This window comes from Pelophylax lessonae (assembly GCF_965119305.1).
Source record: "Pelophylax lessonae genome assembly, chromosome: 12".
Classification (NCBI taxonomy): Eukaryota; Metazoa; Chordata; class Amphibia; order Anura; family Ranidae; genus Pelophylax; species Pelophylax lessonae.
Genome location: NC_138779.1, coordinates 98,803,145 through 98,827,764, shown reverse-complemented (window position 1 = coordinate 98,827,764; position 24,620 = coordinate 98,803,145). Strand labels below are relative to the sequence as shown.

Genomic DNA, 24,620 nt, shown 5'->3' with positions numbered 1-24,620 from the left:
TGGCGTTTACCTACGTCACTTTGCCCAGGAGCAGTTGCCTGCCGCAGTATATCTGGGGTGGGCGACTAGTCGTAAAGTGATTAATCTCTGATCTTCAGCTGCCATGTTGCTGCTCATGTGATTAGTTATGAGGCCAGCCGCTGTTTGGTGGTTTGACAGTTGGTATGAGAGAACAAGCAATGTGACAGTTCCATTCCTGGCACCTGCTCATATACAATCCACTGATAGGAATGAAGTGTTGGAGTGGATCAGGCATAGAGAAGAGCAGGAAAAGTCGTAGGTGAGATCCCCGGACAGGCAGCTCTCTATAGCAGGCATGGTGGGTGGGTCGCAGGACAGAGGACGCTCAGGACGGTGTGTTCTGGGAAGTGTGCAGAACACAATTATTGGGGGTTGAGTTACTAAAACTTAATGAGTACAAAATCTGGTGCAGCTGTGCATTGCAGCCAATCAGCTTCTAACTTCAGCTTGTTCAATTATGCCAAGGATCCTCAAACTACAGCTGTTGTGGAACTACAGATCCCATGAAGCATTGTGAAACTCTGACATTCACAGACATGACTAGGCATGATGGGAATTGTAGTTCCACAAGAACTGGAGGGCCATAGTTTGATGACCCCTGAATTAAGCTTTCACAATAAAACCTGGAAGCTGATTGGCTTCTGGGCAGATTTTGCACTCTCCAATGATATCTGACAACACAAGAGATCTCCAGCGCCTCCACTTTCCTCCTCCAGGCCTCTCTACAGAACCAGATGCGGAGGATGTCTCCACTTCCTGATCTCACTCTGCAGGTAACCAGCGGTATCTGCGTACACAGACTCGACGCTTCTCAACGACTCTCTAGCCGTGTGTTGATTGGTCAAGACTGCGTCTCCCCACCTCCCCTTCAAGGCCCCTTCCCTCCTCCCGCCCACTCACCCAGACCTCTGCACTCCGCCCCGCCCACTCACCCAGACCTCTGCACTCCGCCCCGCCCAAAAGTTTCAAGGCGCCCTCAACTCTTGTGTCACGCCCACTGTGCGGCACGAGCAGAGCGCCTCCCGCAGGTCGGTTGAGGCCGCGTACGCCGGAACCCCCCCTCTCCTCCCCTCGTGAGCGGAAGCGGAAGAATCAGCTCTTTCCGCTGTTGCCGTCCTTTCCAAAGATTGCTTCTCCCCCCCCTTGTGTGTGACAGCTGCGGGAGCCGGGACTGTACGTTCTAGCCGCCCCCCTCAGAGGGACTGGAGGCCCGCCGGCACACCTCCTGCGTTTCCTGCTCCGTGACCCCCCAACTAGCACGGTAAGTGCCCGCCCCGGCCTGTCACCGAGCACAACTTGGACGGGACGGTTAACCCGTGCGGCTTCCCTTAGCAACACGTTACCCAGAGTTCCCTGAGGGTGTGAGAGCTCAGCACAGCACCCCCCCCCCCCATGCTATCTGTGGTGTGCCCCGGGGCAGGCTCAGCCCTGCACCACCCCGAGGGAGCGTCTCCTGTCATTTCTAATGGGCTGTCAGGAGAAGTTAGAACACATTGGGGCTTATTAACTAAAACTGGAGAGCATGGCAGCCAATCAGCTTCTAACTTCAGCTTTGTTCAATTAGTCCCCCGTTCACATTGACTGTGGCTTTTAAATCGTGTGACTTCGTCTGAAATCGCACTATTTCTATGCGACTTGGAAGACATCTGTGCGGCTTCATGCAAGTTGCCAAAAGTATTGCACAAACGCATTTTTTAAATCCAAGGCACAGCGCAAAGTCGGCGTCGCACTGATTTGAACAGTGTGATTGCCGGCAATAGGCTGCGACCCGTCGTGCAAATTGGTTTGTCGCTCCAATGTGAACGGGGACTTTAAAGTGTCACTAAAAACAGGAGCCTACATTCACTATATCTGTACACAGAATATGGAAATGCAATTATTTTACTACATATAAACTTAAATGACTTTTCCCATCAGCAGTAGAAAGCAGTCTTGCGACTTCTATCAGTTTCTGGCTAAAGGTTTTAGGAGGTGACTTCATTCTCCCCTGGCTGTCCTATGATGCTGCAGGACCCCTAACCCTCTGTCTGGACCGTGCTTATTGGTCCTGTGCTGATCACAAGCAACCCCCCCCCCCCCACACTAAAAAAAAAATAAACTCTAGCAATACACACCAAACTGAGAATGTGCGGAGTAAGGGCTCTTTCACACGGTCCGCCTCCGTAGGCGGATCCGTGCTGCTCAGCCGGGATCGATCCGCGATCCCCCACTGAGCCGTCGGAAGACAGCTCCGTCTCCGCTTGCAGAGAGGAGAGGGAGGTGTCTCAGCCCCCGCTGCTCTCTATGGGGAATCGGATGAGAGCGGACCGCCTGTCCGCTCTCATCCGATCCCATCCGTTCCGATCCCCAGGACGGATGGAAAATAGATAGGGTTTCCATCCGTCCGGATTTCACAGACAGGATCGGATGCGGATGGCAGCGGGTGTCAGCGGACATGTCACCGCTGACATCCGCTGCTCCATAGGGCTGAATGGGGCATCCGATCAGATCCGCCTAAAAAACTGACAGGCGGATCTGATCGGAACGCCCGTGTGAAAGAGCCCTAACTCCAAGGCTTTGTACTATCAGCACATGGAGTGGGGACAGTGGAAGAAGGGGAGGATCAAGCTGTCTTTTTATACAATGCACAGAAATAACTCCTTAGGTTCCAAAATGAATATTACAAGTATGTTTTGCTGCACATACAGACAGATTTTTACTGTTGTGGGTTTAAGAACACTTTTAAGCTTTGAGGAAAAAAAAAAAAAAAAACATGGAAGCTGATTGGACTTGTATACAGAGTTGTACCAGATTTTGCACTCTTCAGTTTTAGCAAATCAACCCCAGTAACTCAGTGCCCAGAACTCAGCGATCACACTGCCGTGGCTGGGGATAAGTCGTAGTTAGTAACTCTTCTGTACAAATTTTGCACTCATTTTCAGTGCATTTTTTGCAATATTTTTTTTATTTCAATTTATTTTCTTTGCAAAGGTTTATGTGCACGCATTCCTGCCCTGTGTTTGCATTCACTTACTTGTGTTCTAATGTGTAAAAATGCAGTAAGAGGTAGTAAAGTTCCCCCCCCTCCCCCCCCCCAAAAAAAAAATGCCCCTCCAAAAAAAAAAGTGCCCCCCCCCCAGCAGATTTAAGCCAGTATATGCTAGTAGGCATCACACATTTACACCCTAGGCCTCATTCACTCCATGTGCACAGACATCAGTTTTTCTGCATGCATTCTGCAAGGGCACAACAAAAAAATAATTGTTCTATGCGCCCTGTTCACAACACTGGTATCCAGTGCGGATTTTTTCTGCGCAGAAATCTGCAATATGTATTTCGTTTTCTGCACAGAAAAAAAACTGATGTGACCATCACTGTGGTGTGAACAGGACACATAACTGACACGCATGAAAACTCACTATGTGTGTTTAAAAGCTGTATAAACTGATCAGAAACTGATGTAAACGTATGTCTCTAGGTGAAATCTGCTCAGTTTTCCCATCAGTATTCATGCACCTATGATGTAAACGAGCCCTAACTGTCACTCCTTTCTGCTGCCTTAGTCCTTGGCTATCCACCTAAAGCACTTCTACAAGTCTTCCTGACACCAAGGTAATAAAGGTTAAGTGAGCTCCAGCTGATTGACAGCTTCAGCTCTGTTGCTGTGTGAAGGGGGGTGTGTCTCTTTCCTCCAATCAGCTCTCGGACCTTCTCACTGAGCTCTGCTGAGTGTAATTTCAGCTTTCTGCCCCCTTTTTTCTGAACCATCAGACAGGCTTTATAAATTCTGCGCTTTGAACAGATGAAGAGAAGACTGCAGATAATTACGTAGTTAAGTCTGGGTGAAAAAGTTCACAAGTCCATCCAATTCAACCAATAGAAGGGGGAAACAAATGTGTACAATCCTATGTACACAATCCTATACTTATCGTTGATCCAGAGGAAGACGAAAACCCCCCTAATAAAGGGTAATCCAGTTAGTTCCAGTTCACTTTCTGACCCCCCCCCCCCCCCAAGAGGCAGTCGGATATTCCCTGAATCAACTTTCCCTATCAATTTTAGTATTCAGTTATATTATGTACATGTAGGAAATATTCCGGGCCTTTTTTCAAAACAATCTACCGAGCTGGCCAGAACCACATTTTCACAGCTCTTACTGTGAAGAAAACTTTCCATACTTGGAGATAATATCTCTTTTTTCCTCTAGATGTTAAGAGTGCCCCCTTGTCCTTTGTGACGTTCAAGTGAATAACTCAACACCAAGTTCACTATATGGACCACTTATATATTTATTCATGTTGATCATATCCCCCCTTAATCACTTGTGGACCTGAATACATATATATGCATTGCATTTTGCAAGTGGTCTACCGGAATTATGGCTCAAAATATCAGCCATAACCTCAGTATCATTTTTTGCAGCTGGCTTTCTCATGAAACTGGCCCGAGCGATTCATGAGCTTCTGCGGTTTCCCAAGTATCAGGAGGGGTTGTCCCTCCCCCCCCCCCTCCCACCGCTTGCCGCTGTTTCTTGGGCTCACGGTTTCCAACGGTTCCCCTGAGTAACAATCTGACGGTGCGGCCGGCTGCTCCCATAGGCAGTCTAAGGCCACATGCGCATAGGGCATTTTTACAGCTGCTTTTAGGAGCGTCAGACTTTTTTTTTTTTTGCAGCTTAAAGCGGTAGTATCATGCTTTTTTACACTTTTACCTACAGGTAAGCCTATAATAAGGCTTACCTGTAGGTATAATTAATATCTCCTAAACCGGCACGGTTTAGGAGATTTGTAGTGCAGGCAGCCGCTCACGCGAGCGGCGCATGCGCTCTGAAGGTCCGGGGGGAGTGACGCCATCGCGGCTCCGGCCAATCACAGCGCTGGAGCCGCCGAACCCGGAAGAGACGGCGAGGGATCATGGCGGCGCCCGCAGTGATGTCTGGGGGTCCGTGTCGGGGCTTCGTTCTAAGGTAAGTAATACATAATGAGCTAGTATGCGATGCATACTAGCTCATTATGCCTTTGTCTTGCAGGTTTTTTTTTTTTTTTACTTTTTGGGTTTACAACCGCTTTAAAAAGGCCCCCTCCGTGTTACTCTATGGCCTCGTGCACACACAGGCATTTAGGAGCTGTAAGTGCCATTGGCGTTTTTAATCTGTAAAAAAAACCCAGGGACAGTGCGTTCTGGAGCAGCAGCGTTAAGCTATAAAAACGCCTGACGCGGTTAAAGGCCGCAGACATCGTTAGGTCATGTCAGATGTTTTTAAGCTATAGAAGTTGGATTTGGGATTCATATACTGATGTATTTACAGAGGAATAGCATTGGAAAGCAATTGGACATTTTGTACATGGACTATTATGTTTGAGTTCACTAATAAGAAAGGAAAGGCGATTTTTGTAATTTTTGTTTGAAACTATTCATGCGCAGAAACACTTTATGTTAAAGATGAATTTATTGGTTTCACATCGTTGATTAATAGCACCAGGATAACACAATTGAGTGCTGTGTACTGAGGTTTAATAATTATAAGAACATTGATTGCGTTTTACACAGCAGCTGTTACTATAGAGATCATTAGCGCGAGTATTTTTGGTGTGTGTGTGTGTGTGTGTATATATATATATATATATATATATATATATATATATATATATATATATATAATCTTAATTTGCCACCTAGTTACCCAATGAAACGGTGCATTGAAGTCGGCTTGTAAGTTGGAGACATCCTGTAAGGACGTTACTCTACTGCATAGCTTGATGTCCTCTGCAAAGACAGAAATGGTACCTTCAGGCTCGGTTCACATTTATGCGATGCGGGAAGGCTGCGAATTCGCAGCCTGTTCCCGCATCGCACACGCACCCCCTGCAGTTCACACTGCCATATGCGATACGCTGGGGGTGTCAATGTAATCTTAACGACACCCCCAGTTTGATCGCATATCGCAGTGCGATCGTGCAGTTCGCACAGGATCGGATCGCACAAGTGTGAACCGCTGTGCGATCCGATCCTGATGCGGCTGCAAAAATGCCTCCTGTGCGTGTTTGCTCCGGGTGCGATGCGAATTTAGCCATACAAACTGTATGGCTAAACTCGCACCGCACAGCTGATCGCATGTCATGTCGGAGCAGTGCGCTCCGACATTACATGCGAACCCGGCACTCGCAGAAGTGTGAACCGGGGCTTATTCCCAGACCTTATATCATTTATAAATGTATTAAAAAGTAAGTATCCTAACACTAAACCTTGAAGATCAACATATGTATGGAGGATTTGTTTCATCTCACTGGGTATATGTAAGGGTTTACCACTTCATCTCCCAAACATCTAACCCCCCCTTCATGAAAGGCCATTTTTTTTTTATTTGCGATACAGCGTTGCATTACTTTAACTGACAATTGCGTGGTTGTGCGACGCTGTACTCAAAATTTATGTCCTTTTTTCCCACAAATGGAGCTTTCTTTTGGTGGTATTTGATCACCTGTGCGTTTTTTTTTTTTTTTCGTTATTAACTGCTTGCCGACCGCCGCAAGTAGATTTACTGCGGCGGTCAGCCCCTGCCAGGCAGAGTGACGTTAATTAACGTCACTAGCCTGGGAGGGTCTGGGGAGCGAGCGCGCGCCCGCGGAGGCGCGCTCCCGCGCGGTCACGCACCCCCCCGCGCGTGTGACCAGCGGACCCGATGTCCGCCGGCCACTCGGTGATCGTCGGGGGAAGAGGGAGAATGTCAGGCAGCTTGTGTAAACAAGCTGCCTGTCATTCTCCTCGCTGTAAAGACACTGATTACACGGATCTAGTATGTAGATCCGTTGATCAGTGTCCTTACAGCTAGAGCCACAGCCAATCACAGTAAGAATCACGCCCCTAGGGACACACACAGCCCCTCCCTCCCAAATAAAGTTAACCCCTTCACTGCCAGTGTATTTTTACAGTAACAGTGCATATGTATAGCACTGATTACTGTAGAAATGTCACTGGTAACCCCAAAAGTGTCAAAAATGTCAGTCAAGGGTCCGATCTGTCCGCCGCAATGTCGCAGTACCGCAAAAAAAATCGCAGATCGCCGCCATTACGCGTTAAAAAAAAAAACAACAAAAATGACAAAAATCTTTCCCTTTGTTAGTAAACGCGATAACTTTTGCGCAAACCAATCAAAATACGCTTTTTGCGATTTTTTTTTTTACCAAACATAGGTAGCATAAAACAAATTGGCCGAAAATGTTAAAAAATTTTGATTTTTACATTTTTTTTTGGGGAATTTCATATAAAAAAATGTGAAAAATATTGCTATTTTTGCAAAATTGTCGCTCTTTTTTTGTTTATAGCGCGTGATCAAAAAATCGCACAGGTGATCAAATACCACCAAAAGAAAGCTCTGTTTGTGGGAAAAAAAGGACGTCAAATTCGTTTAGGTACAGCGTCGCACGACCGCGCAATTGTCCGTTAAAGTCACGCAGTGCCGAATCGCAAAATACCCCCTGGTCTTTTAGCAGGAAAATCCTCCGGGGCTTAAGTGGTTAAAGAGGTTGTAAACCGATAATTTTTTTTTTTGTTTTCTTTACACCCTGAAAGATAAAGACATAATGAGCTAGTATGCATCGCATACTAGCTTATTATCAAATACTTACCTTAGAACGAGCCCTCGCCGCGCCGCTCTCTTACCTCTATGACGGGCGACATGTACAGTCGCCCGTCTTCCGGGATCGCGGCATCCGGCCATCTGATTGGCCGGAGCCGCGGTGACGTCACTCCCGCGCACGCGCGCGGGAGCCGACGGTCACGGCACAGGGCTCTGAAGGAACGGCACGATCTGCCGTTCCTTCAGAGCGCATGCGCCAGTGACGTCACTGGCTGCATCAAATGTAAATATCTCCTAAACAGTACATGTTTAGGAGATATTTACAGTACCTATAGGTAAGCCTTAACATAGGCTTACCTATAGGTACAACTTCCTGAGGAGGGTTTACTTCCTCTTTAACAAAAAAAAAGCAACAGTTTTGAAAAAAACAAAACAATATTTTTACTTTCCACTATAAAACATATCCAATAAACGTTTTAAAAAACAAAATTTCTTCATCAATTTAGGCCAATATTTATTCTGCTACATATTTTTTTTTTTTATCAAGAAAAACTTTATTAAACATTCACATAGAAAACATAACAGTAACAAAGTCTAAGGCTGGCCATACACTATACAATTTTCTTATTCAATTTCCTTTAGATTTACCTTTAACTATGTAGTGCAAGGGCCTGCCTGATTGCATACAAATTGAAAGTGTTTAGGTTTGACCCTACATTACATGGTTTTGGTAAATCTAAAGGAAAGTTGAACAAGAAAATTGTATAGTGTATGGCCAGCCTAAGACCGATTCACCCCCTCATACTTACAAATATTGCAAATATCAATTCCCTCCAACACCCAATCAATTCTACATAGTGGCAATAATTAACACCTCCCCTTTTTGCCTCATCAAATAACAACCCGCAGTGTCAAGACCTACCAGTCCTCATCTACCATACTGGTCATCAGCATCCTCTTTCACGTAGGCTTTCTCCTACATTTACCCACCCACAGCCTATCTAATACCAAGTCCATCGGTGCCAACCCTGGCATAGCTAGCCAGGGGGCCTACATCTTGTCGAATTTGCCCTAATTTCCCCTATGTTGATGGATCTTCAGCCTTCTCCTTTCCCCCACCTGAGTGATCCATTCCTTGACCGTCGGAGGGTTTGGAGAGATCCAGTGTCTCAAGATCAACTTCCGGGCTTGAAACAGTGCCCGCAAAATGGCCTGTTAAGTGATCTCAGGAACCTGTACCTTCCCCAAAATACGCAACAAACAGAGTTTAGGATCCTGCTGCAATGTAATTGCAAACACCCTCAACAATGTACAAAGCACCTCCCTCCAATAAGATGCTTCGGGCACCTCCACAATAGATGTATCAAATCTTCATGGTCCCTCAGACATCTAGTGCACAGGGCATTGTCACATCTACCCATTCTCTGCAATCGTGCAGGAGTATAGTGAGCTCTGTGAAGTATATACAGCTGAGACAGCCTTTGTGCCACATTCAAAGAACTCGCCTGTACCGCCTGCAAAGCTTCCTCCCACTGCTCTTCCTCAAAGATCCAACATCCCACTCCCAAGCGGCAATCATATGCAAAGGGTTACATATTTTTGGTAAAAAAAAAACAGTAAGAGTATACTGATTGGTTTGCACAAAAGTTATAGCGTCTCCAAACTATGGGATATATATTTTTGGAATTTTATTTACCTTATTTTTTTTTTTTACTAGTAATGACGGCGATCAGCGACTTATAGAGGGACTGCGATTTTGCGGCAGACAATTTGGACACCTGACACTTTTGACACTTATTGTGCACCAATGACACTAATACAGTAATCAGTGCTAAAAATATGCATTTTGACTGTACTAATGACACTGTCTGGGAAGGGGTTAATATGAGGGGCGATCAAAGGGTTTGCAGTGTTCCTAGGGATTGATTTCTAACTGTGGGGGGGGGGGTGTAAACAAGGCAGATCACCGTTCTGTGACAACAGAAGGTAGAGATCCTGTGTTTCCTTTAAGCAGGAACACAGATCTTAACTTCTTTTATCACAGAGCGACGATCTGCCTTGTTTACATAGGCAGATCGCTGTTCTGCCTGTCTCCCCAACGTCCGCCAGACCCGCTGATTGGCTCCCACTGTGTCTAATCACAGCCGGTTACCGGTGGTGCACATCGTGCATGTCCCCAGACCCGAAAGTGCAGATTGACGTACATGATACTACCCAGAGCAGCTGCAGTAAATGTACGTGAGCGATTGGCATCTGTTTAAAGCGGTTGTAAACCCGAAAATGAAAAAAAAAAAAAACCTGCAAGACAAAGCCATAATGAGCTAGTATGCATCGCATACTAGCTCATTATGCATTACTTACCTTAGAACGAAGCCCCGATGCGGACCCCCGGACATCGCTGCGGGCGCCGCCATGATCCGGAAGCATCTCTTCCGGGTTCGGCGGCTCCGGCTCTGTGATTGGCCGGAGCCGCGATGACGTCACTCCCGCGCATGCACGCGGGAGTGATTTTCCAGCAAGCTGCCGGCTAGGAAAACTGAAGGTCCCCCCGGACCTTCAGAGCGCATGCGCCGCTCGCGTGAGCGGCTGCATGCACTGCAAATATCTCCTAAACCGTGCCGGTTTAGGAGATATTAATTATACCTACAGGTAAGCCTTATTATAGGCTTACCTGTAGGTAAAAGTGTCAAAAAGCGGGATACTACCGCTTTAAAACAATCCTCCAGTGGCACACTGTCAGTGCTGTTGGTGCTTCCCTCTTCACTCCATTTTCCTTCTGGCTTTGCGCTCTCCATCCGTTTGAATGGCTGTGCTGCAATGAAGTCACTCCTATGCATGAGTACAGGGGGGAAAGGAAGGAATCCGGTCAGAAAAAGAGAGATCGCACAACAAACTGAAGAGCAGAAGGAAACCCCCTTGATGGGACTTTTTAGACCAAATACGTGAGTAAAACAGAAATGTACCCTAATACTGACAAAAGGATGAAATCGGTCTTTTTTTTTTTTTTTTTTTTAAGACATAGATAAAACCAAAAAAGCGTCAGGTGTATTGTTTAAAGCAGTGTTTCTCAACCTTTTTTCAGTCGAGGCACCCTTAAGGACCAGGCCTATTTCTGACACTTGTTTACAAGTTAAATCGTCTTTTTTTTTTTTTGCTAGAAAATTACTTTGAACCCCTAAACATATTTTTTATATACAGTGCCTTGCGAAAGTATTCGGCCCCCTTGAACTTTGCATCCTTTTGCCACATTTCAGGCTTCAAACAAAGATATAAAACTGTAATTTTTTTGTTAGGAATCAACAACAAGTGGGACACAATCATGAAGTGGAACGAAATTTATTGGATATTTCAAACTTTGTTAAATAAAAAACTGAAAAATTGGGTGTGCAAAATGATTCAGCCCCTTGACTTTCAGTGCAGCAAACTCTCTCTAGAAGTTCAGTGAGGATCTCTGAATGATCCGATGTTGACCTAATGACTAATGATGATAAATAGGATCCACCTGTGTGTAATCAAGTCTCCGTATAAATGCACCTGCACTGTAAGACTCCGTTCACACTGGGGCGACCTGGTCACCTGACAGGTCGCCGTAGGTCGCCTGCCATAGAGTAGCTGTGGACCCGTTCTAATAGGAGCGACACAAGTCGCTCCGACTTAGAAAAAGGGTCCGGAGCTTCTTTGGGGCGACCTGGAGCGACCTGCATTGACTTCAATGATATGAAGTCCGTGCCGGCCGCTCCGAGGTCGCGGTGCGAGCTGCGCACCGCGACCTGTGAGGTCACCCCAGCAAGTAGCGTCGCCCCAGTGTGAACGGGGTCTGATAGTCTCAGTGGTCCGTTTAAAGAGCAGAGAGCATCATGAAGAAGAAGGAACACACCAGGCAGGTCCGAGATACTGTTGTGGAGAAGTTTAAAGCCGAATTTGGATACAAAAAGATTTCCCAAGCTTTAAACATCCCAAGGAGCACTGTGCAAGCGATAATATTGAAATGGAAGGAGTATCAGACCACTGCAAATCTACGAAGACCTGGCCTTCCCTCTAAACTTTCAGCTCATACAAGGAGAAGACTGATCAGAGATGCAGCCAAGAGGCCCATGATCACTCTGGATGAATGCAGAGATCTACAGCTGAGGTGGGAGACTCTGTCCATAGGACAACAATCAGTCGTATACTGCACAAATCTGGCCTTTATGGAAGAGTGGCAAGAAGAAAGCCATTTCTTAAAGATATCCATAAAAAGTGTCGTTTAAAGTTTGCCACAAGCCACCTGGGAGACACACCAAACATGTGGAAGAAGGTGCTCTGGTCCGATGAAACCAAAATCGAACTTTTTGGCAACAATGCAAAACGTTATGTTTGGCGTAAAAGCAACACAGCTCATCACCCTGAACACACCATCCCCACTGTCAAACATGGTGGTGGCAGCATCATGGTTTGGGCCTGCTTTTCTTCAGCAGGGACAGGGAAGATGGTTAAAATTGATGGGAAGATGGATGGAGCCAAATACAGGACCATTCTGGAAGAAAACCTGATGGAGTCTGCAAAAGACCTGAGACTGGGACGGAGATTTGTCTTCCAACAAGACAATGATCCAAAACATAAAGCAAAATCTACAATGGAACGGTTCACAAATAAACATATCCAGGTGTTAGAATGGCCAAGTCAATGTCCACACCTGAATCTAATCGAGAATCTGTGGAAAGAACTGAAAACTGCTGTTCACAAACGCTCTCCATCCAACCTCACTGAGCTCGAGCTGTTTTGCAAGGAGGAATGGGCAAGAATTTGACTCTCGATGTGCAAAACTGATAGAGACATACCCCAAGCAACTTACAGCTGTAATCACAGCAAAAGGTGGCGCTACAAAGTATTCACTTAAGGGGGCTGAATAATTTTGTACGCCCAATTTTTCAGTTTTTTATTTGTTAAAAAAGTTTGAAATATCGAATAAATTTCGTTCCACTTCATGATTGTGTCCCACTTGTTGTTGATTCTTCACAAAAAAATACAGTTTTATATCTTTTAGGGCTGCAACTAACGATTAATTTGTCTGTCGACTAATCTAACGATTATTTTTAATTTTTTTGCTTAATTGTTTGTTTTTTTGATTAGCTAATTAATCCTGTAATTAATACAGACCCCTCAGTAAGCCCTCCCACCTAGTACAGACCACTTAGTAAGCCCCCCCTCCCAGTGCAGACCCCTCAGTAAGCCCTCCCACCTAGTACAGACCACTTAGTAAGCCCCCCCTCCCAGTGCAGACCCCTCAGTAAGCCCTCCCACCTAGTACAGACCATTACAAGCCACCACAGTACAAGCCGCCATCTTGGTTTCAAACTTCAACCACAACTTTATTAATATGAACAAAAGCAAACCTGAAAAAAAATGTCAACTTTTTTTTCACTTGGTTTTTAAAACAAATGAGGCTGACCATTTTATAGCAGGGAATGGAAAATGTGAATACCAGAAAGTGGAAGCAACCATTGTTATGCGGAACTCAATTGTGGGGGTTTGAGTTTCTGGCCGGAAGGGTTTGGAAGGGACACATCCGGTGTAGCACCGCACATGTGACACCGCTGCGGCTGGCCAGGGAGCGTGTGATGTCACGTGTTGATGCATTGGCGCCTTTCACGCACAAATCGACGATTTTTCGTAGTCGTCGACGCGTCATTGCAGCCCTAATATCTTTGTTTGAAGCCTGAAATGTGGCAAAAGGTCGCAAAGTTCAAGGGGGCCGAATACTTTGGCAAAGCACTGTGTGTGTGTGTGTGTGTGTGTATATATATATATATATATATATATATATATATATATATATATATATATATATATATATATATATATATATATATATATATATATATATATATTTTAGCAGAGGCCCTAGAGAATAAAATGGATGCAATATTTATCACACGGTTTTTGCGCAGCGGTCTTACAAACGCAATTTTCTTGGAAAAAATACACTTTTTTTAATTAAAAAAAAAAATAAATAAAACAGTAAAGTTAGCCCAAATTTTTCCTATAAGATAATGTTACCCTGAGTAAATATCCAACATGTCATGCTTCAATATTGCGCACGCTCATGGAATGGCGACAAACATTGGTACCAAAAAAATCTCAATAGGCGACATTTGAAAAATTTCTACAGGTTACCAGTTTAGAGTGGAGGAGGTCTAGGACTGGAATAATTGCTCTTTCTCTAATGATCGCCACAAAACCTCACGTGTGGTTTGAACACCGTTTACATATGTTGGAGCGACTTGCATATACGTTCGCTTCTGCGTGCGAGCTCGGAAGGACGTGGCGCTTAAAATTTTTCTTTTTTTTTCATATTCATTTTACCTTTAATTTTGCACTGTCCCTTTTTTATAAAAAAAATTTTGATTACTTTTATTCCTATTACAAGTAATGTACACATCCCTTGTAATATAAATAAGCAGGACAGGTCCTCTTTTTAATGTGAGATTTGGGAGATTTGGGATCAAAAAGACCTCAGATCTCACATTTTCTGACTGTTTTTCATTAGTTTTGCATTTGGCTATGGTCAGTGTCACTAATGATAGCATGAGGCAATACCTGGACCCTATAGAGGTTGCACAGGTAGTGCAACTCCTCCAGGATGACACATCAATATGAGCCATTTCCAGAAGGATCCCTGTGTCTCCTAGCACAAGTCTCAAGAGAATGGAGGAGATTTCAGGAGACAGGCAGTTACTCTAGGAGAGCCGGACAGGGCCCTAGGAGGTCCTTAACCCTTCAGCCTTCACCATTGTGCAAGGAGGAACAGGATGAGCTCTACCAGAACCCTACAAAATGACCTCCAGCAGGCCACTGATGTGAATGTCTGACCAAAAAATCAGAAACAGACTTCATGAGGGTGGCTTGAGGGCCCAACATCTTCTAATGGGCCCTGTGCTCACTGACGGGCACCATGGAGCTTGATTGGCATTTGCATTGAACACCAGAATTGGCATGTCCGCCACTCCACTAGTGCCCTGTGGTTTTCACAAAGGAGAGCAGGTTCACACTGAGAACATGTAACAGACCTAAAAGGGTCTGGAGAAGCTGTGGAGAATGTTATAATGCCTGTAACATACTTCAACTTGACTGGTTTGGTAGTGGGTCAGTGATGGTCTGGGAAGTCATATCCATGGAGACGCACAGACCTCTACAGACTAGACAATGGCACCCTGACTGCTATTATCCCATGCTGGTGCAGTGGGTCATGGGTTCCTTCTGGTGCACGACAATGCCCGGCCTCATGTGGTTAGAGTATGCAGCCAGTCCAAGTAGGATGAAGGAATTGATACCATTGACTGGCCCCCACGCTTGCCTGACCTAAATCCAATAGAACACCTCTTGGACATTGTTTCAGTCCACCGGACGCCGTCAGATTGCACATCAGTCTGTTCAGGAGCTCATTGATGCCCTGGTCCAGATCTGGGAGGAAATACCTCAGGACACCATCCGTCATCGCATTAGGAGCATGCCCCGATGTCAGACATGAACACAAGCATGTGGGGGCCATACAGACCACTGAGTTCCATTATGAGTTGCTGCAATGAAATTTCTGCAAAATAGACTAGCTTGCTGCATAATTTTTTCACTTTGATTTTTAGGGGTATCTTTGAATTCAGGCCTTGGTAGGTTCATAATTTTAATTTCCATCAAACAACGTGGTATCCTTTCGTTCAACACATTACCCAGTCCATATCAGTATCCTGATATCCAGCATGATATTTTTCAGCATTGAGATCTGATGTGTTTTCAAAGTGTTCCTTAAATTTTTTTCGAGCAGTGTACATAGATCGCCGCTGTTAAGTCTGTGTCACAGCACTACACCTTCTTTACCGAAGGTTTTTTTGAGGTTATAACCAGAAGTTATACATACAGGTCTATATATATCCTTCCTCTATCTAAAGCTATATTAAACCTAAAAAGAAAAAATGCATGCTTTAGCTTTTTTTCATTTTTTTTTTGCAAATGGTGATCTGCTGTTCATACTTTTTGGGGGGGAAAAACAACTTGGATTCTCCCAACCACACAATTGAGGTGGATGGAGGCTCCCCCCCACTGTGCTATTGTATTCTGACACCATGGACACCCCCACTGTCGGAATACACTAACCAGCGCTGCAGCCACTGATCGAATGAAAGATCAACTTCTGTCAAATGGAACTGTTGGAAATTCATTTGACAGAAGTTGATCATTAAATCCACAATTGTTAAGCAGGAGCAGCCACATGGATGGATCAAATTTTGTTCTCTCCCTGCTCAACTAGCTAAATTCCAATCCATCTATGGCCATCTTAAAGCAGAACTAAAGGCAGTTATACTCACCTTTTAATCCTCATTTCTCACTCTCGCTGTCATTCTCTTCTGTGTGCCGGTCTTTAGCCATCTTCATTGGCAGGCACAGGAGCGCATCGTTTCAGCACACGGGCATCAGGCCAGCTATTGTTAGCTGAGCTACTCATGCTCCTTTACTTCTGGCAAAATATATAAAGTATTTACCTTACCTCTAGTTATCAATACAGGATGATGCCAAAAGTTTGCAAACCCTGGCAGAAATCATGAAATGTCAGCATTAATATTGATAGTATGACTGATCAGGGCTTGAAAAATGTTCCTGAAATCTAGGAGCCAGCTAAAAAAGTTAGGAGCCAGTTTTTTTTTTTTTTAAGCGAACAACCAAGCTTTATTTAATAAAACGGATACTAAATTTACACATAAATACGACTAGAACCCCACTGTCCTCTATAGCGCAATTGGATGAAAACAGACTGTCTGTCTCTTTCCATCCGATGCCATCTGATCCGATCCACGGGATGGATAGAAAATAGAACCACCATCCGTCTGCTTTTGGCGGACATGATCAGATGGCGGCAGATTACTGCTCCATAGAGGAGAATGAAGGGTCCGATCAGGTCTGCCTGAAAAACTGACAGACGGACCTGATCAGACAGCCCGTGTGAAAGGGGCCTTCGGCTGTGGCATGGCGATGAGAGAAAAGAAAAGTATGTATGTGTGTGTGTATATATATATATATATATATATATATATATATATATATATATATATATATATATATATATATATATATATATATATATATATAAAAAATACATTTTTTTTTTATAATAGGAAAAAAAAGAAATATTTTTTTTCATTTTGTTTAATAATTAAAAAAAAAAAGAGAAAAATATTTTTTTTTTTTTTTTTCCCATTTAAAAAATAAATTAAATTGATAATAATAACCACACTCCCTGTCAAAGGTAACTAACTGGACAGGGAGATGGTAATGCATTGAGAACAAACAGGCAGTGGAAACAGTCATTACAACAGTCATTACTCTCCACCACAAGAGGGTGCCAGTTCCCCATTGGAAGCCTCTCTCATCTGAAGTAGGGCGAAAAGCTGGGGCCTCAATTTTCGGACGGCGCGGAAGTCCGTGCAAAAATGACAGGACACCTTCTGCAGGGCACCCCAGGTGCCAGGTCGCTAATTCTAGTCGCAAATGCGACCTGGCGCCCGGGGATTGTCGAGCCCTGTGACTGATCATGCTGAGAAACAGTCTTTTATTTTAAGGATAGTGATCATTTGAAGCCATTTATTATCACATAGTTGTTTTGGTTCCTTTTTAAATCATAACAGTAATCACCCAAATGTCCCTGATCAAAAGTTTCCATCCCCTGGAATGTTTGACCTTGGTACACAGGCAGGTAAGGAAACACATACAGGTTAAAATGTGAATTAAAGATTAATTTCCCACCTCTGTGGCTTTTTAAATTGCAATTAGTGTCTGTGTATAATAGCCAATGAGTTAGCTCTCATGTGAATGCACTGAGCAGACTAGATACTGAGACATGGGGAGCAGAAAAGAACTGTCAAAAGACCAGCGTAACAAGGTAGTGGAATTTTATAAAGATGGAAGAGAATATAAAAAGATATCCATTAAAATCTTATAAAGACATATTGAAACATAAGATATCAAAAGTATAAAAGGAAAATAATCAGCGCAAACCATACAATAAATGAATATGCAATAAAGTGTACCAGGCAGCAAGCAATCAGTGCCAAACACAAAACACCTGTGAAGTAAATATATATATATATTGCTGCGCCAAGTAAGCATAAAAGTGAGGATATGACAAAATCAATCAGTGATTGTATACATATAAATGAACATATAAATCCAGTGCAAAAAAAGAGGTTCAGTGTATAAAGTCCAAATCAGGTATTATATCAATAAAGTCCCAAAATCATACAGTGCTCAACCGTGATAAATCTCTTCATCCAGAAATACAAGTGATTAAGGGTGCTTGCATGCTCCACTCAAAAAGTGCTCCCTGTGACTGGTGACACACTAGCAGCTCACCTCAAGGCTAGGCTCTTTGCAGAGCCAAAACACGCATATGAGTGATATAATCCAGTAGCCTGGTCCTCTTACAGCGATCTCCTATTCATCTCTCCAATTACATCAGCCACGATATAAGAGATAAAAAAGAGGAGATCTAGTGCTCTGCTTGAAAAGGGTTTATTTACGTAATAAATAGGAGGTGCACTTACATTTCTTGGCACTCTTAGCAGTGCGGACTAACAGTACATCAAACGGCGATCTTTGCCAGTGTTCTTCCGGGTTCCGGCGTGATGACGCATAGGCTCCTCCCCCTGTACGCGTTACGTAATTAACTTCGTCAGCGGGGGACTTTATTGATATAATACCTGATTTGGACTTTATACACTGAACCTCTTTTTTTGCATTGCTTTTTTATGTTCATTTATATGTATACAATCACTGATTGATTTTGTCATATCCTCACTTTTATGCTTACTTGGCGCAGCAATATATATATAAGATATCCAAAGCCTTAATTTTTTTCAGTAAGTACTGTGCCAACGTCAAAAATATGCCTGACAACACCTTGACACGCCTCACCGGACCTTTTTGTGGTTTTGGTGCAGTGAAGGCATCTTTCTGGTAACTTGACCATGCAAATCATTTTTGTTTTTGGTATCACCATATTGTGTTCAACAACCACACTATCTTTTTCCAGAGTAGCCTGTATTTCTCCTGAGGTTACCTGTGGGCTTTTCTTTGCATGTCGAACCATTCCTCTGGCAGTTGTGGCTGCAATCTTTCTTGGTCTATTTTACCTTGGCTTTGTAGCAAGAGATCCCGGAATTTTTCACTTCCTAATAAGTGATTGAACAGGACTTACTGGCAAAAAAGGCTTTGGATCTCTTTTATATCCTTTTCCATCTTTCTAAAGTTCCATTAACTTGTTATGCAGGTCTTTTGACAGTTCCCAATGACAATTGCCATTTTAACTTCGGTGTCACCTTGTGTGTCTGTATCATGGTCAAACATTCCAGGGGATGTAAACTTTTGATCTGGGCCATTTGAGTGATTTCTGTTATGATTTAAAAAGAATCCAAATTACTATGTGATAATGGCTTTATATGATCACTATCCTTAAATAAACCGACCATTATTTGGCATGATCAGTCATATTTTCAATATCAATGCCAAAATTTCACGATTTCCACCAGGGTACGCAAACTTTTGAGCACAACTGTAAATGTATTTTATTTGATCTATTGGATGCCCCGCTATTATATTTTGACTTGTAACATGCACTTTATCAATTACTTTCCTTTATTCTTTTAGCACACTGAGATGGATGACTTCTGGTTCATGTGTTTTGTGTATCTTAATTTCATTGAGGTATGAGCGCCCCTATTACTATACAGTATTAGGCTAGTAACATCGAAGGCTTGTTCAAACCATGAACAACCATGTTTTCTGTGTGCCCTGTTGATGTGGTGGTGTGAAAAAAAAACCAAAAAAACATGAGGCTCAACAGACAGTGTGAACAAGTCCTGCATGAAGAGCATTGTTTTTCTTTTCTCTCTATGATGTTGAGCATTGGCCACTTTTTTGTGAAGACTAGGCTCCCTTCACACATCTACGACTCTAAACTTGCGCCGACTTTGGATGAGTGCAAGTTTGGATGAGTGCAATTTGATACAACTTTGGCTTTGACCAGTGATAATGGACAACTGTTGTACACAATTTGCATTGTATAACATTTAGGAACGACTTTAAGGTCTCTTTCGTACTTGTGTGACCTAAAAGTTGTGTGATTTTGCTGCGATTTTGACTGGACTCAAAGCAATGCCTGTATAATCTTGAGGTCTATAGACCTCAAAACGCATCAAAGCCAGACCAAAGTAGTGTGGGGACTACTTTGAAGTCGCACAGAAATGAATGGTACTCATTGGAAATCATGGAGTGCAGCTTGTCATGCAACTTTGCAGTCCCAAGTAGCACAAGTGTGAAAGGAGCCTAATGCAACTTCCGAGGGTTAACATTGCAGTGTATGACCCTCAAATTGCATGAAAGTTTTTTGAAGTTGCTGCAACTTGCTGCATATAAGAATAGTTATCATTGGAAAACATGGGGAACGACTTTTATGTCCAAAGTTGCATGACAAGTCACACAAGTGTGAATGGAGCCTTCTGAAAATTGTAGTAAAAATGATTTCCCCCTGCAAGGCAATGTTCTAATGTGCTAGTATGTATTGCAAAAAAATTCCGAGTACCTATAGGTAAGCCTTTTCTTTATGTAAAATTCATGCATGGGAGTTTGTTCCCACTTTAAGGCCGGTTTAAATTGTAGCAGCAGAATTCTTGTTTACAGCCGCAGATGAGAGCGGCTAGGTGCAGGACAGGTCGCCGGTGGTCGCACCTATTCGCAGCTCACCGTGCAGCCAGCAATTGTGTGTGTCCAGCAGTGATCACCGGAGGTAATTGCTGGCTGGGCAGAGCACCGCAAATAGCTGCAGCCGCCGCTGGCCTTCCATAGTGAATGGGGCCTGCAGCTGCACCTAGCCGCTCTCATCTGCAGCAGTAAACAAAAGATTTCTACGTCCGCATATCATCCCAATCCGTTTGCGGATGATATACGGACATAATGTATGTCTATGGGATTGCGGATGACACCGCTGACATCCGATTTTGCCTCCTTTCTGTTTTTTAAACTGAAGAAAAATAGGGTTCTGTTCTGTTCCAAAAAACGGAACGGAACTGAAAGGACGCAAATCGAATGTTAGCGGATGGTCATTCGCTGACATCTGCAATCCCATTGACATGCATTATGTCCGTATATCACCCCCAAACGGATGGGGCGATATATGGACATACGGAACGCCCGTGTGAAAGAGGCCTTAGTGTGTAAGGGCTCTAAAGGAATTCTCAAGAATCCCAACATTTTATTGAGGGATTTGCAGGTGACTCTTGCAACAATTGGTGTCAAAATGCATCTACAGTTAATTTAATCAGCATGAGAGATTTTTCAGGAAAAGGTGTATGCTGTCTAAAAATAACTTTTGAGCAAGTCCACGGTTTGCCATTGAACATACAGAGAAAAACTAGGCCATTTGGAACATTGTGCTGTGGAGTAGTAATGAAGGAATACATCAAATATAGTTACATAGGTTGAAAAAAGACCATCTGGCTCAACCAACAACCAATAAAAAAAAAAAGGTAAAGAAAACCCAACCATACAATCCTATACCTGCAGTTGATCCAGAGGAAGGCGAAAAAACCCCAGCAAAGCATGATCCAATTTGCTACAGCAGGGGAAAAAAATCCGTCCTGATCCCCCGAGAGTCAATCGGATATTCCCTGGATCAACTTTACCTACAAATAATAGAACCCATTTATTTTATGTACACCCAGGGAAGAATCCAGGCCTTTTTAAAAGCAATCTAGTGAGCTAGCCGTTACCACCTCTGGAGGGAGTCCATTCCACATTTTCACAGCTCTTACGGTGAAGAAACCTTTCTGTGTTTGGAGACTAAATCTGTTTTCCACTAGATGTAAAGAGTGCCCCCTTGTCCTCTGTGTTGACCTTTAAACACCAAGTTCACTATATCCCTTATGTATTTATACATGTATACTTTTCTCAAGAGAGATTAAATTCAGTTCCTCTAATCTTTTCTCATAGCTGAGCTCCTCCATGCCTCTTATCAGTTTGGTTGCCCTTCTCTGCACTTTCTCCAGTTTCCCGATATCTTTTTTGAGAACGGGTTCCCAAAACTGAACTGCATATTCCTGATGAGGTCTTATCAATGATTTGTACAGGGGCAAAATTATCTCTTTCTCTGGAGTCCATGCATCTCTTAATACACGAAAGGACTTTGCTTGCTTTGGAAATCGCAGCTTGGTATTGCATGCCATTATTTTTTTTTCCAAAACAATTTATTGTGACAAAATGAAATGACATAAGAAGTGAACATCACTTTCAAGCAATACAAAGCAATACAAAGATCATTGAAAAGAGAAAAAAAAACCCAAAAAAAACCAACAGGATGAACCGCAGTACCATGTACTGAAAATAGGGTGGGTGAACAAACCATGACTCAATCATACCGGGAAGTATAGGAAAGTACAAGATCAACGTACGATAGACATTGTAAACCGTTCAAGGAGGTGAGGACAATCTTGTTCCCCCTTCCCTTGGTGCAGGACCATGGTGAGAACACAAACAGGAATCAATTGCAACCTCCATCTCTGTTGGGTGTGCCACGACCGAGGCATCTTCAAGGGCAGTGGTGGCCCCCTTCACATGTCCGGACACCCCCAGAGGGGAACACGCTGTGTCCGGGCACAGGGGGCAACCATTAATGGTGTGTAGGTCGTCCTGGGGCAGGGAGTTCTGAAGAAATCCACTGGAGGGGTCGGTGGAGTTAAGCGTTCTGGCCCATAAGCGTGGTGCATGCCATTATTAAGCTTATGATCTACCAGAACACCGAGATCCTTCTCCGCTATGGATTCCCCCAGTTCTACTCCCCCTAGTATGTATGCTGCATGCATATTCTTAGCCCCCAAGTGCATAACTTTACATTTATCAACATTAAAGCGGAGTTCTGGCCTCAGAAACTATTTTTCACTAAAAATACCCCCAGGACAGTCAGGGCTAGTGCATTCCACAATGGATAGCCTAAGAACTGTCCCAGGTCGCACTCACCTTTTAGAAGAAATACTTACCTTGAAAATTTCTCGGCTGAAGCCAGTGCGTCCTCGAATGCATCCTCTTCCGTGTCCTCTTCGGTCCCACAATGCACTGCACCAGCCCTGCTCGTCAGTTCTGGGGCAGGCGTGTTATCCCTACACAGCTTCTGGGTATGCCTGCGCCGGAACTGACAAGCGGGGCCAGTGCAGGCGCATTGATTCCTGGGAGCAATGATGTTCAGCTCCCAGGAATCAATGCAAGCAAGAAATGACGGCGCGGCCCGCGGCCGCAGAGGGCGGAAGTAGAAGAAAGGTAAGTATATTTTCTTCAATAACAAGGTAAGTAAACAAAAAAAAAATAAAAAATCGGTACTATCGATTTCTTTTACAGGTGACACAGAGCAAGCGGATGGCCCGTTTTTGAGGCCGGAACTCCGCTTTAAACCTCATTTCCCACATAGTTGCCCAATGAAACCGTGCATTACAGAGGTCAGCTTGTTAGTTGGAGACATCCTGTAAGGAAGTTATTCCACTGCAAATCTTGGTGTCACCTGCAAAGACTGGAATGGTACTTTTAATCCCAGACCCTATATCATTTATAAAGATATTAAAAAGTAAGGGTCTGAACACTGAACCTTGGTGTACACCACTGATAACCTTAGACCATTCAGAGTGAGAATCATTAACCACTACTCTCTGAATTCTATCTTTTTTTAGCCAATTTTCTATCCATTTACAAACTGATCTTTCCTAGCCTGTAGACTTTACCTTACACATTAGCCGTGTATAGGGAACTGTGTCAAACGCTTTTGCAAAATCCAAGTATACTACGTCCACAGCCACCCCTCTGTCCAAGGTTTTACTTACCTCCTCATAAAAAGAAATCAGGTTTGTTTGACAACTTCTGTCTTTCATGAATCCATGCTGTCTGTTGCTTAAAATATTGTTTTCCAGCAAGAACTCATCTATGTGGTCTTTTAATAAACTCTCCAGTATCTTCCCGACTATAGAAGTTAAACTAACAGGTTTGTAGTTACTTAGCAAAGACTTTGATCCCTTTTTAAATATTGGCACCATATTGGCCCTACGCCAATCCAGTGGTACGATTCCAGTCCTTAACGAGTCCCTAAAAATTAGAAACCAAGGCTTTAAAATTACAGAGCTCAGATCTTTTAGGATGCGTAGGTGGATGCCATCTGGTCCAGGCTTTTTATCCACCCTTATTCTGTCTAAATATTTCTGGACCATATCCCTGTTGAGCCATTGTGGATCATTTGGGGCTGTGTCAATACCATTCTCATTATGGTCATGAGCTCCCCTGTTCTCCTTTGTATACACAGAGCTGAAGAAAGTATTTAATAAATTTGCCTTCTCTTTGTCCCCAGTCACCCACACTAGATTATTTTGTAAAGTGCCTACATGCTCAGACCTAACCTGTTTTACAATTAATATATTTGAAAAATGTTTTGGGGTTTTTCCTACTATCTTTTGTAATCTGGCGTTCATTTTGAATTTTTGAGTCCTTGATTTACTCTTTACATATTCTGTTATATTCTTTGTAACATTTAAACAATGATGGTGTTCCTTCATTTTTATATTTTTTAAAAGCTATATTATCACTGTCCCAGCCCTTGCAGCCCTTTCTGTCTGTGCTAGGAGCTGAGTCTCCACCTCCTCAATTATACTGGGAGGTCTATAACAAACTCCAATGATCTTTGTATTGCACACATCCATGTACATTTCCACACATACTGCTTCAGACTCATAACACACTCCATCAACTAGGTCCTCTTTCACACTCACTTTGAGATCACTTCTCACATAGAGACAGACACCACCACCCTTCCGTTTTTACCCTGTCTTTCCGAAATAGAGCATAGCCAGGAATATTAATAGCCCAGTCATGTGAAGAATGAAGCCAAGATTCAGCAATACCAATTAAGTCATAGTTCTCCTCCTGCAACAGAGCTTCCAACTCACCTATTTTGCTTGGCAGACTTCTGGCATTGGTGAACGAACAC

At 43.5% G+C, this 24,620-nt stretch overlaps 1 protein-coding gene across 2 annotated transcripts in view; it reads left to right on the top strand.

The window, feature by feature from the left end:
- Positions 1–1,027: 1,027 nt before the first annotated feature.
- PPP6R1 (protein phosphatase 6 regulatory subunit 1) overlaps positions 1,028–24,620 on the top strand; it is a 327,149-nt gene continuing 303,556 nt past the window's right edge. Inside the window, exon 1 of one of the 2 annotated variants that reach the window (XM_082274358.1) lies at positions 1,028–1,282. The gene's annotated coding sequence lies outside the window, so the exon portion shown is untranslated. The remainder of the gene's footprint in view (positions 1,283–24,620) is intronic. The other variant, XM_082274359.1, reaches the window with a different exon arrangement.